At 45.7% G+C, this 15,350-nt stretch overlaps 1 protein-coding gene across 5 annotated transcripts in view; it reads right to left on the reverse strand.

Annotated features, from left to right (window-relative positions):
- Positions 1–15,350, reverse strand: part of LOC309328060 (acid-sensing ion channel 2) — a 376,555-nt gene that overhangs the window by 46,154 nt on the left and 315,051 nt on the right. The gene's annotated exons all lie outside the window — the stretch shown is intronic.

A 15,350-nucleotide genomic window follows, 5' to 3' on the forward strand; every position in this document is an offset into this window, starting at 1 on the left:
GCTGAGAAACTCAAGCACACTGTAGAAAATTCTGGGTGGTTTAAGTCCTTTCAGGTGGAGCGCTGGCCAAGGCCTTTGAACCTCATTACTATATCAGCTGAACCACGAAATCACACATGACTTCTTGGCAAATGGTTTGCCCACCTACAACCATTCAAGTGTACCCAGCGGCCACCACACAACTCTGGCATCCGTTGTGGCGAATGCCAATGCTACCACTTCAAAACGTGGGAATACCTCTGATGGATCCAACCAAAAGCCGATCTAGTCCAGCATTCTGCTTCCCACGGTGGCTAAGCAGAAGCCTATGGGAAACCCACAAACAGTAGGTCTCCCCTCCTGCTGTTCCTCCCCCTGGCATATGGCATTCAGAGGCATACACCTTGAAAGATATCCAGGTAGAAAACTGGGATGAAAACTCTCCATGCCAAAATGATGGGATAGCCGTTAATCTACGGCAGTCTTCCCCAACCTGTGGCCCTCCAGATGTTGTTGGACTCCAACAGCCCCAGCCAGAGTGACTCATAATCAGGAGGTGATCATTACAACCACAGCCCAAGGTAAGTTATAAAGCGGAAGCTATTTCCAGTGATACTCGGAGCGAGCTCTCTATCCAACTCCAAGAGTGATTCCTCGGCATACTCAATAGCCTCCTGCAGCTGTACACTGCCGGGGAAGATAAGCAGTAGTGAGCAAGTTGTCTTTTGGGAAATGGTCATGGCTCAGTGGTAAAGAATATGCTCTGCATGCAAAAAGGTCCAGGCAGGGCTGGGAGAGATTCTGGCCTGAAACCGCAGAACGCTATTGCCTGGCAGTGTTGGCAATACTGAGCTAGATGAGCCAGTGAAGGAAGCTTCCTATGTACAGTTACTGATTCTCTCACAGGTTATTCCAAAGAACCCCTATGATAAAGCTGAGCAATCAAATTATGCAGGGACTTTTCTTGGGCTGGTGGTACCAACTACAAGGGAACTTTCCACTTGCTAAGAAAGTCCCTAAGCTGCTGCATGAGACATCCCAAAGTATCAGAGACATGCACTTTAAAATGGCTATCTCTTCATTATGAATATTTGCAGAGGACAGCAGCCGCCAGCCACTCATGGAACATTTTCAGCCACTCATGGCAGCTCTGTGGAAAGATATTCTGAGTTGATAGTTAAAGTAACGGGACTGACAGGTACTTGAAAGGAAATAATCCATAATGAATTGAAAAAGATGTTTAAAAGTACTTTTGCTCCCCCCAAAACAGAGTCCTTTCTGTTGGGGATAATTCAGATGGAAATTCCCAGGTGTCAAAAAAAAGGTGATTTATGTATGCCACTACTGTGGCCCATGTTTTGTTAGCCCCAAAATGGAAAACAAGCAAAGAAGAATGGCAACTTAAGTTGACAGAGTATGCGCAGCTTGCAGACTTAACATATAGAGTAAGAGAACAAGAAGAGCATACATTTAGAGAAGATTGGAAAACGTTTACTGAATATATGGAAAATAACTGTGTACAGCTGAAAATGCTGGCAGCATTAAGATAAATTCAACAGTGTAAATAAGTTTTGATGGATGCAATAATGGAATACCGAATGGTATCATTTTTGTAAAATATGCGGGGATTTATGATATGTAAAATGAACCATAGAAAGAGAAGAAGGGAAGTCATAGATATCTCAAGGATGTAAAGATGAGTACTTTAAATTGTAAAACAGAAAATTCAATAAAAATTATACATAAAAGAAGAAAGGAAAGTTGTAGTGTGCTTCATGGAAGGGGCTGATGGCACTGCTGTTTTTATTGTAGTTGTGGTTTGTTATTAATTTTTTAAGTTACCTAAAAATGAAGAACAACTAGTGACCAAAGGAGCAGAGTCGGACTAGCCATAAGCCAGATGACGCTGCAACCCATGGATACCCCATGTGCCCTGCTACCTCTGCCACTGGTAAAGAAGTGCCGCTGCCATTGGTGCTGATTTTGGGCAGGATCAGTGCGATCTTGTCTGAAACTGGCACCAGTGGCAGTGCTGCTTCTCCGCCAGCAGCAGATGTGCCAGGGTAAGCACATGATGGAAGAGCAGGCGGCAGCAGCATGAGCAGGTAGGTGGTAGTGCGATGGCGGCAAAAGCAGGCAAGGTGGCGCTTCCCATTTTCCCTCTAGCAGCAGCACACGATGTGCTGCCCCTGATAAGGAGTTATAGGATTGTAGAGTTAGAAGGGACCCTGAGGGTCTTCTAGTCCAACCCCCTACAATGCAGAAATCTCAACTAGCTCATGGATGACAGATGGCCACCCGACCTCTGCAGAAAGTAACTTGTCCATACACTTAGATGACCCTCCTCTGTTCCATTGCTGCTTGAAGCAAGGCAAGTCAATGAATGGGTAAAAAGGTCTTCTTGCTTACGGAACAATCTCCTGTTTAGGAAAGTTCACCAGCAGCCTACTCTAATGTCCTTTCGGCTCCTAGCAAAGAGCTTTTAATTTCCCTAGATTTAAAAACCTGCGGTGGAAACTGTTTTAATTGCTCCTGTTTTTCTTCTGCTGTCTCACCTAGTGCAGTCTCAATCTTATTTATTATTGGTAATTTGTCGCTGTAGTTTTAGAATTTGCAGCTACGATTTTGTAGGCCACCCTGGAAACGTTTCATGCTGAAGGGCAAAGTTAATACGTTTATAAATTAATTCATAAGAACAGAACTGCATCTTGGACAGTGCTGCTCAGCAGATGGAACTGAACTCATACCAGGGAACTTTCAGCCTGTGAGCTGGCTATTTTGATCATCAAAGTCAGTTCTTCTTGTTCCTCAAAACTCCTTTCCCGCAGCAGCACGTTGCTATTCCTACTCCTAGCCTCTGTACTAGGTTTTCCCCACTATCACTGAGTGCTCTCCCTGCCGCGTTCCCCAGAACACTCCCTTTCTGTATTCTGCACCTCCCAGCAACTCTGCTTTTTCTAGCAAACAATCCCACACCTCTGCTTAGGAAATATTGGGGAATGGCGGAGGTGGGGGATATTGTGCAGGCGAGCATCTATGCCCCAGGGTTGGATTGCAGCAGAGAAGCGGACAAGCTGGGGGATGGGCAGCCACCCACTCTAGCATGTAGCTGCTGGCACTTCCCATTACTCTCCCCTGTCGTTTGCGTCGCGGCAACAATGCTTAATTATTCTTGCAGCAAGCTGAATATTTATAGAAGCTCGTATAATATCCATGTAAATAACCAAATCAGCCGGTTATGATTGTTACGGATATAAATACCCGCTGCTGGCGGCTTTCAAGATGAGACAGGGAAGATGGATTGCCGCCGGCATGTTAGAAGCTTGTTTGGATAAACATTGACATTTGTCAATCTCTCCCTGGGGTCTGAGAATATGTGAAGGGCTTGTGCGGGATGGAACACCATGGAGGAAGAATCTCAGCAGGCGTTTGCAGCCGGTAGCCAGACCCTCAGCCTCAGTTTTGCTGTCACACTTCTTGTTCCTAGTCCCTACAAACCCACGGTAACCGGATGATGCTTTAGGGTGCTTTCATGTATTATGACCCAAAGACTGCCATCCCTAAGCTCATGTACACAAAACTCAATGGAATTTGCTTCTAAGCAAATATACTAAGGATCTTAGTATAAGAGCATGTTTGAGCACCTCTGGTGCTATATATGGGTGTGTGTGTGTGTGTGTGTGTGTGTGTGTGTGTGTGTGTAGGTTGTTAAAGCAGGACAGAAAGTAAAAGAGACACATTTTTAAACTGAGTCTACCATGTAGCCAAATGCACATTACACATTAGAACTGTGGATAGAGGAAAAGCTAAGGGCAACATGAGTATCAGTGTCCCAAACTGTGAGATTTGTTAATGTAATTAATTTGCACAAAGGGAGGCAATGGGGGCTTGTGACTTCTTGGAAACCACACACAGTTATCTGAATTTCCTGACCTCAGATGCCCTGGGTACTAGCTGTGGTTACTCTATGCTGAAGGGAATGCACTCTTGACATGCATAAATACTCTCTCTTCATTATCACTCTAGGGATCCAAGGTTTGAATCCTGGTGCAGAAAACAGATTCTGGGGCTTAAGATTTGGTGACCCTCTACATCAAATTAAGCTACAGATGCCAGCTTCCCCACCACCAGTCCTGCACAACTGACACTGGCTCCTGAAATTTTAATATACCCCCCTCAGGCAACCTAGGATGAAGCAGCAGAATTCCGGTTGCTAGATCCAGGAGGACAAGCAACAGAAAATGTACATCATCATGCTATGCTTGCAAAGACCTCAGAGGCACCTGGCTGGTTGATGTTGGAAATCAGAATGCTGGACCAGATGAGCCTTTGATTTGATCCAGTAATTCTTGGGACAATATGGAGCCTGTTATTCAAGGATGTTGCTTCTTGCACAGTTCTCTCTATTTCAGTCCTCTTTCTCTGCCCCAACCGTTCCTTCCTCCTCCCCCCCCCTTTGTGCCACATTGATTTTTCCTCTCCTTTTTAGTTAGCTGTTCTTTCAGAGCCCCGAAGCACCTTTTCAGAACTTCAGCCGCCTGCCTCTGTGGCTTCCTGCCCCAATGCTGCTGTATGGAGCATTTCCGTGGGCTGTAGGTTACATTTCCTCGGAGCCTGATCATTTCCTCCCTGCTCCTGCCTCCTCAAAGCCTTCCCCCAGGCCCCTTTCTTGCTGCACCTCACTCCAGTGCAGTGTTAGCTCTGGCTCCCCCCTGTTGGTTTCCTTTCGTAGAGCCGAACAAGATTTTAAGTGATGCAAACAGCCGTCTCCATGGCAGCCCTGTCAGACTCACTCCCCTTACCCCTTTGGGCCAAGAGCCACGGCTGTTCATCACTTGTGTCTTGTGCGCATGCACCAAACTGCAGATCCCATTCACGTTCTCGCTACTTGCCCGCAAGGCACCCTGGGCGAGCTGTCTAGGGCCCCTTTCCCTGCTGCTCCACAGATCCATCACTGTCGCCAAGCCTGCTCTCAGCGGCTCAATCTGAAAAAAAACACTATCAAGAGTCACAAGCCTTGGCGCTGCTGAATGTACCAGGAATGTGGCTCCCAACCTCTATTAAGCATCGTCCAACAAAACAAGCCTGGGAACAGAGATTAAAATTTCTGGGAAGAGAGGTGCCAGGGGCCAGGCTCAATTTCACCAGAAAGATGCGGCAGCTGCCACAACAGCTCTGTTTCCAGAGACTATCTGAGGCACTGGCAGGCTGTGGTTATGCTAGTAGCGAGGATGGGTGTCACAGAACACGAACACAATTTGGCCTGGTTCGCACATGCTTGCTTCACCATCTGATGACACTATTAAAGGCATGCCTTGCGTATGTGAACGGGCCATATCGCAGATAGGATTTTCATCAAATGCAATGCTCTTCAATGGAATCATGTTCATAAACAAACACACACACATTCAGCCTCAAGTCATAAAGGGTCCAGTAAGGCAGGCCTGGTTTATGCATGAAGAATATGAGATAGCCGAGACAGTCCCGAGGTGGCAAAATGGGACTGTACCACTTCACACTATAGGAGGGTGATCACATTTCACTGTAACAAAAACTCCTTGACTGCTGTGCTGATTTTCTATTTGCAATGAGCAAAGATAACCTCTCTCTCCCTCGTTTTGTTGTTGCTGTTTTTTTTAAAGTGCAGCGGTTTCTGTACATGGAATAGCATTCACAGTCAAAAGCGGGGTCCACAGTCATTCTACCACCTGATTCCCCTGCACGTGTAAGACCAGGTCCAAGTGCAGAGCAAATAAGAGAGGGGCATGCATATGCCAAGCATGCCAAACCTTCAAGTCAGAAGGGTTGCTGATCCACTCTGCACATAGTCTGTGGCATTCATGATGACATACCCAACACTTCAGCTCAAAACAGGTTTTGAGGCTAAGCCCTAATAAGCCTTGGCTGAAATGAGATCCTGCCTCTCACACAAGTGCTACTTATAGCAATGTATTCCTCCCCATCCCCTGCACTTGGAAAAAGCAACTTGTAGGGAAGCAGGCATAAAAGTGCTTCAGGCATATATGCCTTTGTAACACTGAAAAGACCAGATATAAGTCTTCGACCTACAACCCTTCCAAAAATCCCTCAATCTTTGGATGATGTAGCCCTCACTCTGAGTCCTCTGACAGGACAAAGGCAGGGTGATTCTAGATACTCTCTGAATGTGGCCCTTCTACATCCAGTTATGCAATATGTGGTCAAACGGTTCCCCAACTACTGTATTTATTTATCTGAAAAGCAGCATCAGAGGCTGCAGTCAAGAACAGAGGAGTGATACTTGGGAGGGTGCTTAAACCTTTTTCTTCACCCTGCTTATCTGCTCAGATTGCCCTCCCCAAACTGCTTTGCTCTCAGGAGAAAAATAACACAGGAGCCGTATATTTTACCCTCTCAGAGAAAAGCAGCTTGGGGGAGGTTGCTTGCAAGTGGACAAGCAGCAGGTAGGGAAAAGGGTTAAGCAGTTTCACTCCCAGTGCTCTCCAACTCATAAATGTGGCTTTCCAAGACTGCTTAGTTGTTGCTTAAATAAACACTCCTATATGAAACAAAACCCTACCATCCACTTCCAACAAACCATCTAGTTTACCCACATTTAAAGAACGTACAGTACATGGTTAGCGGGATCTGTCCAAGGTTCTGATCTGGAGCATGGCAAATCTGGGGGATGAGGATAGGTTAGTCGTTCTCAGTGGTGCGCTGGCCAGGGTATACCAAATATATTGTGAGCTATGGACTCTAAAGTATCTACCCACAGATCTGCCCCCCACCCCACCCCACCCTCTGCATCTCTGCACTGTTTGATGGGAAAGCAGAATGCAAATTTAATAAATGCATAACTAAATAGCAGTGAACCATGCAATCAGCTCCAGGACACTGCATCTGATATGCAGCAAAGTTATCATCAGAGAAAGCACATCCAGTTCAGTAACATCCAGAGCAGCAGTTCCCAAACTTATTTTTCCTCATGGACCACTTGAAAATTGCTGAGGGTCTAGGCAGACCACAGAATAATTTTCTTCTGCATATTGTAGCAACTGTAATGCACTGTGCTAAGTGCTCTATGGTTTTTAATTATAGTTTTAATGCTTCTTTTATTTCTTATATATTGTATTCTATTGTATTACAGTTTGAATCCCATAGAAATAAAACTGCAATACAATAAAATACAATGTAAGAAATAAAAGAAGCAATAAAACTACAACTAAAAATTTATATGAATATTCAGCACAATGGATGTGTCATCTCCTATCTTCAAGCACAACTCCACAGGCATGCTGTAGTCCACATGAATGAAGCTTGTGGGCAATAGGTGGTATGCAGACAACAGTCTGGGAACCCTAGTTCTAGAGATATTAAGAAGGTAGGTGAGGATGAACTAAAACTATTTAGGTTTCTAAGGCTGGGCAAGAATTAAACATCAAGTTTTGGTTGCAAAAAACCCGTTAGTATAAATCTGTGTTCTTTGAACCTGGGTCCCCAGATGTTGTTGGTTGGACTACAGTGCTCATCTTCCCCAGCCAGCTTTATCAATGATCAGGGATGATGGGAGTTGTAGTGCAATGAAATCTGGTGCCCTCAGGTTGAAGATCACTGGTATAAATTGTATCATCATTCCAAGGCAGAGACAAGCCTTTTCTGGAAAGTGTGGGCACGAGTTCAAGTCCTCTGAGGATGAAATACTGCCACTTTAAATGCATGTTGCAACAGAGATGTTGACCTGCCTTAAGCCTTGAACAGTTTTTTCTACTTAGACAGGTAAGCAGGCATCTAGGCAATACTGCAGTGGCAGGTGGGCTTTAACTTTGCATTCCTGGTCAGCAACTAGTATGGCAATTTTGAACCAGTGCCTCAGTACCCACAACCTGAAGTGTTGCCACAAATGCCAATTTATTCACACCTCTTTTGCCACTAGGTTTGAAATGTTGTAGAGGAGAGTCAGGGAACGTCTCTAAGCATGATGGATTTGGCCCATGACCTTACATGTTAAGCTTATCCATTCATGCTGGGGTTTCCCAGGAAGGCCACAAATTCAAGTGGTTGCTGCCACTCATCCCTTCCTTCCTTCCTTCTTTTTTAAAAAGAAAACTTCTCTAGGAAACCACAGGAGAAATTCCCAACAGCTTGCCTTTCTGCTAGGTCTGCTGAAGGAAGTTCCACTGCTCTCCAGAAAATATTGTGGTGTCCCAAAGACAACATACCCATAATTAAAACTGAGTGCCACAGCTTGTGGCCTGTGTGGCAGTATGTGTGGGAGTATTCGGCCCGGAAATCCAGTGCTCCAAAATGTTTCTGACACTCGCACTCAGCCGAGCAGAGCAGGCAGCAAAATGGAATCAATGCATGGAAATGCAACGGGCAGGAAAGAAAACAACATTGAAAAATCAAACAGCCCAGGGGAGTTTTCATGCAGAACCCTTTTCTGCTGGGTTTGGCTGCCTCCGATGAATTGCTAGCTGGCACATCAAGCAGCACCTTTCAATTAGGGATGTGCAGGGAAAGGAAAGAGTGGGAAAGTGAGAGTGAGAGAGAGAGAGAGAGAGAGAGAGAGAGAGAGAGAAGAAAGAAATCTTTCAAGTCTGGCATCGTGATGCTGCAAATTCCACTTAATAATAGGAGCACAGAAATGTGAGCCGCAGGAGGTAAATGAGCCTCTCCGTTTAGCACTGATATCACCTGGCCATACCTTTCCTCTATCTATGAAGCCACTTTTTTTACTACAAGTCCTTCTCTCTAGGCTTGAGTTCTCAGCAAAGGCATTTCCGAACCACTTTGTTGCCTGACTCTGCCCTGACCCCACCCCAGCTACTCTTTTGCCAGCCCCCGATCTGCCCTATGTATGCTGATGGTGCTAAGTAAGTGCTCTGGCTACCATCCAGCAAATCCTATTCCAGCATGATTTCTCCAAAACTTACCTCATCCCGTTAACACAGTGCAGCTATAATGTACCCAGAAAGGTAGGGAAATCATGGCTGCTTGGCAGCCATTAGCTAAGCAGCTGCGATGTCACAGAATGTTTTCAAACATTCCAAATGCAGACGGGAGTTCTGGAAGCCTTCTTTTAAAATATTAAGGTTGTACTCTTAAGTGAACACCGCAACTCATAACCTGTGCATAGTGATGATGTAGGAGAGAGCTGCTATCTAATCTGGTAAGAGTCCAGTCAGATGCAAAATATTCCCATCACCAGAATGAAATAAATTCTTCACTCCATTTGAGTTCCACTGCTTCTTCCTAGGACCCATGAGAGTGATACAGAGCTGCATTTTTTTTTAAAAAAATCTTTATTTAGATAACCTTTTCCTGCCCTGGAATAAGGAAGGATCCCTACTGCTCCCAAGGGAAGTGGAGGGATCCTGAGGCCATAAGAGAAGATTGGTGGGCGAAGGAGTGCCAAGCCAAAGTATGACTCAGTGGAAAGAGGGATCGACTAAAGGGCAAAACAGCTTTGGTAATGGCTGCATTTGTTCAAGTACACAGGAGAGGCTGCCCCTTGAAGCTGGAACAAATCATTTTCACCGTAATACAATCAAGACAGCTGAAACCCAACTGACCTTTGCAGAACCCTTTGTTCCTAGAGAGATGGCTTTCAGAAGAGGATTAGACAAATTCGTAGAAGAGAGGTCTATCAGTGACCACTACCTGTCATAGCTAAAATAGGCTTCTGTGTTTAGCAGAAGGCACCTCAGAATACCAGATTGTAGGCGCAAAGTGTAACAAAAAGGGAAAGACTCAGGAGAGCCTACTTACGCCCCTTCCTTGCACACCTGTATTGCAGAGTAGGCCAATTTTGCTTCCCAAGTATATAGTAGAGTTGCCACCACTTCCTATCGCCCTTCCTACCCCCTCCAGGCATGAAGATTTTGGAGGAGGCTCAAAGCAGTTGCTTTCCAAGGGGCTCTGAGTCAGTCCACCCTGCACTTCTTGGGCCAAACTTCTCCTTTCTGGGATATGTAGGGCTAGCTTCCAGCTGTTTGTCTTACCCTGGAGATCAAAACAGATTCCTCATTTCCCTGTCAGACCTATCCAGTCTCTCATGTAGAACAGAACTAGGCACTGGTCTTTCGCAACCCTGATCCTAAACTCCAGCAGTATGAAGCCAAATTGATCTAGACAAGCGGGGATTGCAAGAACCCTGAGGTTGGCAAACATACACACGCCAGACCCCAATGGCCAAGATTTTTTGAAAAAACTTCCTTTAGAATAGAATCATAGAGTTAGAAGGGACCCTGAGGATCATCTAGTCCAACTCCCTGCAATGAAGGAATATGCAGCTGTCCCATAAGGGATTCAAACTTGCAACCTTGGCATTATCAGCACCATGCAATAGAAGGAAAGAAAGAAGGCAATGAACAAGGAGAAGACTGAAATCCATTGGAGTTCTGTGGATCCTTGTCTACACTAATAACTTTTTGGCATCCACCTGTCTCTGGAGATACCTGACAGAACATGGGATGTTTTGCACACAAAACATGTGCTCTAACGCTGACTTATGGTTCTTTCCCTGCTGATCACCGTCTCCTCTGTGATTTGTAATCCCCTTTTAAAAGCTATCTAAGCCAGGTACCATTACCACATCATCCAGAACCAGCAGGGAATTCTTTAAGTCAATTATAAACTGGGTCTGTCTTGAACCTACCGATGATCAATTTCATTGGGTGACTGACCCCAGCTCTTATGAAAGTGGGAAGAAACAATCCCCTCTGTCCACTTTCTCCAAACTGCACACACTTTCATAAAACCCTGCTGCCACTTGAGTTTTCCTTATGCTGTGCTTGTGAGCAACGAGAGGCATGCAACTGGCTAACACTGGACTTGACAGATTTAAAAGCAAGTCTCTGAAAGGTCTTCAGTTTGCGGGGAGCCTTGGATAAACCCTTTGCTCAGGGTTGCTTAGTGGGTGGTTCCCTATGGGAGGTTGCCTGCTCTTGATGGGGACTCCTCTGCTCAGTGCCTGAGGGCCCCAGTCCTGCCACTCATCACCTGGCCCAGGGCGGGGACTGATGGGCTCTATAAAGGACTGCTGCCCCCGCTGCTGCTGCTGGGCAGAGAGGGCTCCGTTTTGTTTAGCTTTAGTTTTTTGTTTAAATTGCTGTTATTTTTTACCTATGTCATTTTAAACTGTGATATTAATGCTGTATTCTTAGTTTTAGATTTATGTGGAAATTGTTTCCCATTTGGTTGTATATTTTTTGATGTGGTTTATTTATTGTTTATGACTTTTGTAATTATGTAAATCTTGTCATGCTGTAAACCGCCTTGAGCATTGTTTTTTTAACTGTGGAAAGGCGGCATGCAAATAAAAAATGATGATGATGATGGGGCTATACTCTCTATGAATGAGTGGGTACACAGCTTGGGGGTACTTCTGGCTCCTTTACTGAGGCTCAGTTGGCCTTGGTGCCACAGAGTGCCTTCCTTCAGCTTTGGCTGGTGGCCCAGCTGCACCCCTATCTGGACAGGGATAGCCTAACTTTTATCACCTATGCTCTAGTAACCTCTATCTTAGATTGCTGCAACATGTTATATGTAGGGCTGCATCTGAAGACAGTTCTGAAACTTCAGCTGGTGCAGAATTCAGCAGCCACGTTGCTCACCAGGGCAAAATGGTTTAAGCATATTACACCAATCCTGGCCCGACTGCACTGGCTGCCAATTAGATTCAGGAACCATTTTGATTCTCAGCTATCACCCCTAAGTCTCCACCACTGTGGGATGCTTGCCTCACAACTCAGTGTTCTGCAACCCTGGGCCCTTAAACTTTGTTAGACAACAAGAGACCATTGGCTATGCTGGCTCAGGATGGTCACAGTTGCAATCCAACATCTGGGCAGCCAAGGTTGAAGAAGACTGGAAGTAGAGTGTGCATTGGAGGATCACTGGTTGGATACGTGTGGGGGCCACATGATGAGGGACAGCCAATGGGGTGCCCTCCAGATGTTGTTGGACTCCAGCTCCTATAATGCCTGACCATTGGCCCATGGTAGCTGGGTCTGATAAGAGTTCAACAACATCTGGGGGACAGCTTACTACCCCTGCCTTTAGTTTCGTGTGGGAGGGGGTGTGCCCACCTGTTCCTCTCCTGCATCGAAGGGCCATCAGCAGGGCAAGTCTTGAACCAGCCTGAAGTGACTCATTTCTGTGGTTGCTGGGCTATTGAAAGAAGAGCGGGAACATCCCTGACCTTTTCTCTTTGGGAAAACACAGCTAATTGCCTGTGTTTCTCCATTCATTAGGAAAAGGTCCAAGACGCAATGAGATGAGAAAACATTTGCATGCTCTCCTCTGGGTGACATCTCTTCTTGTCCTCAGTGAAGGTCAAGGGCAACCAGGGTTGGCTTGGAGACAAGCTTTCAAGCTAACACATTCCTCCCCCTCCCCCCCCCAGGGTTTATTTATCCTTCTGGCTGCTGGCACTTTTAAGGATGTTATTCATCCAGTAGGACTTTTTATGTTCCCAGAAACATAAATCAGGAACCTTGTCACTTTTTTACGGCCACGACTAAATATTGCTACCTGGTAATGCAGCCTCTTAACAGCATTTAGAAGAGAGCCACGTCCTTCCTTTTGTAAGGGCTGTTGGCGCCTTGGCTGAGGTTGTTTTATGGAGGAGTTTAATAGAGGAGCCCAACATGAAGTCCTACTTAGAAAAGAGGGAGCTGCCACAGAGATTTACAAGCTAAAGGGCTAGCTTCTACTGGCAGGGAGAGGTGGAGGACTCCACTCAGTTTACGCAGCGGAGAAGGGTTCTGGCAAAGCTATGTGTCTCATATCCACACTAACATACACACACTATCCCAATAAAAATGCTGCATGAAGAAAACAGGAATTCTCTGTAACGGATTAATTATGGAAATTTAGCATCTGTGAACCACTTATCGTTGCAAGTTTTGGTCAAGCAAATTAAAGCCCTTGGCTTTCCTCACCTTTCTGACAATCTCTATATCCTTGCTCATTACACATTACCTTCCTTAAACACCTGAGATGTGTTCAGAGCACAGTTCTGTAGGCAAACAACATAGACACATCCATGCCTGTTTTGAAGAATGCCTGGAAAGCCACAACACTTGTTAAGCAAAGTCCCCCTTGAACACTGATCTTTTGCAATGATACTTGATACCTGCAGTTATATATACACTTCTTTGATTAGAGGGTTGAATATCATCTTGATCTCTCCATGTCTGGTTTTAAGAGGAGGTGGAGAGATGCAAAATACATTGCAATACAATACCTGAAGCCAAATCAACTAGTCTTTGCATTACTTTTTTTTCTAATTTTGCCTGTCATGGGAGGAAGTATTGGCCTCATAAGGCAACGAAGGGACGCTCCAAACACTGGAAACAGCATCAGTTGCCCTTCTGAGATTTCAGCAGGCATTGCTTACACACTTCTTAGCATATCTGTGCAACCACAGGATTAGAAACTTATGTGTCTTTTTAAGGAAGCAGAGAGCCTTGGGAAATATAATTCTGCCCAATTTGATATATTTGTTGAGGGGGGGATTCACTACGTCAGGGAGGCAAGGAACCCTTTTCAGAAGGAGGGTCATATTTCCTTGAAGGCAACCTTCCAGAGGTGGGTGAAGCAAAGCAGGTGGAGCAACAGATAGGACTTTTACCTTTGCATAGCAGGCTACATTCCAGATGAGCTAAAGTCAAGAGATTTCTACAAACGCACATATTTCTAAAGCAGTCCTTAGCATTCTTTATCAACAACCCATAAAGCGGACAAATATTATTCTCTCCATTCCAGAGGTGGAATATGGGCTGCGACTGAGAAAACAGCCCTAAGGTGGGTTAATGGCAGAGGTAAGATTTCAACTGGGATGTTCAAGCCACAGGGAGCTAGCAGACAGTGAGTTTTTTTTGTCACCCTAAAGCCCCAGTAAATTCACTTTTATTCTTTTTTAAACAAAAAAGGGTGCTGTATCTAACTAGGTTCTACTCATGCCTAACTGTTGGTAGATATGTCCATTAATTTCAATGAGTTTACACCAGGGAGGTCCTGATAGGGAACATCTTAGTACTGACAATTGCAGTTGGGCTCACTGTCAGCGCTGGTCAGTGAGCCCTGCTTGCAAAACAGGAATTGGGAGCTCACCTGAAGCTCCCAATTGTTTCTCTGGAGCCACACCCTTACCTATTCCACAAATGACATCACATATGACATCAGGTGTATGGCAGGTGGTTGTGGTTGAGAGAAAATGGCCTCATGGGTCAAATTGGGAGCCATGCCATGCCTGATTAGGCATGGAGGTCAGAGGTTCCCTTCCCCTGAACTACAATTCCCATTGGCCCCAGCCAGCATAGCCAATGCTTAGGGATAACAGGAGTTATAGCCCAAACCCAGAGGGCATGAGGCTGGGGAGGCCTGCTGTCACTTATGCTTCAGGGAGAGTTTAAATCTGCATCCTTGACCCCTGCTTTCTATCTATGGTAAACTATAAAAATGTTTTTTGGGGGGTGGGGGGGTGGGGGGTGAGGAAGGCCTTAGTTTTTAGATACCAGCCCCTGCCTGAGTGGATTTCATACCAAAAATCCACTTCGGTATTTTTATGCTAATATTTGGACATCCTCGACTCCTTTTTATCTTGTGCGCCAAGAGCCAAATTAAGTGTTGCTATGGCAACCAATATAGCTGATCCTCATTATTAGTGTGTGTGTGTGTGTGTGTGTGTGTGTGTGTGTTTGGATAGTACCCAACAGGCTCGACCTGTTTCAAAGCTTTGATATGCTGTTCAGAAGTGGGGCGGGCGGGCTGCCCTGAGATATAGATTAGCCTCAGTTGTGGCAATTCTGGCCCTTTAACCTGGCAGGATTCTTTTGCTAAGCCGTGTTCGGAGAATGCTCTCAGGAGAGTCGCATGCTGGGACTGAGTGCAGGGAAAAGTTCATCGCCTCAACCTTAAAGAGGTAGCAAGTGCCTGGAGCCGCGGGAAGCGAGGAGGGCCTTCCTCAACAGCAAGCTGCTCAGGCTGAGGGAGGGATGCCGATCTTGGAGAGCCAGAAGCAGGCACTCACATGGGATTGGTCCTCTGCGAACACCTGACTCCCAGGAGCCATAGGATCAGTCTCCTCCAAGTTGCAGATCTCTCCTCCAACCCAGGTGCCAAGGCAGGGGTAACCAACACAGAGCCTTCTAGATGTTTCTAGACTACAACTCTCATCACCATTGACCACTGGCCATGCTGGCTGAGGCTGATGGGAAATGGAGTCCGACAGCACCTGGAGAGCAGCAAAATGGCTTTTCTCGGTGTAAGGAATAGGGGATTGGTGCGTGAGCTGCACAGTGGAGGAAATCTTGCCAAATCTTGGTTTGAGCAGCAAAGCCTGCTCTAAAGCAACAAAGGACATGGGAGGGGGCTACCCAAGG

This window comes from Podarcis erhardii (assembly GCF_964252035.2).
Source record: "Podarcis erhardii genome assembly, chromosome: 13".
In the NCBI taxonomy this organism is placed as follows: Eukaryota; Metazoa; Chordata; class Lepidosauria; order Squamata; family Lacertidae; genus Podarcis; species Podarcis erhardii.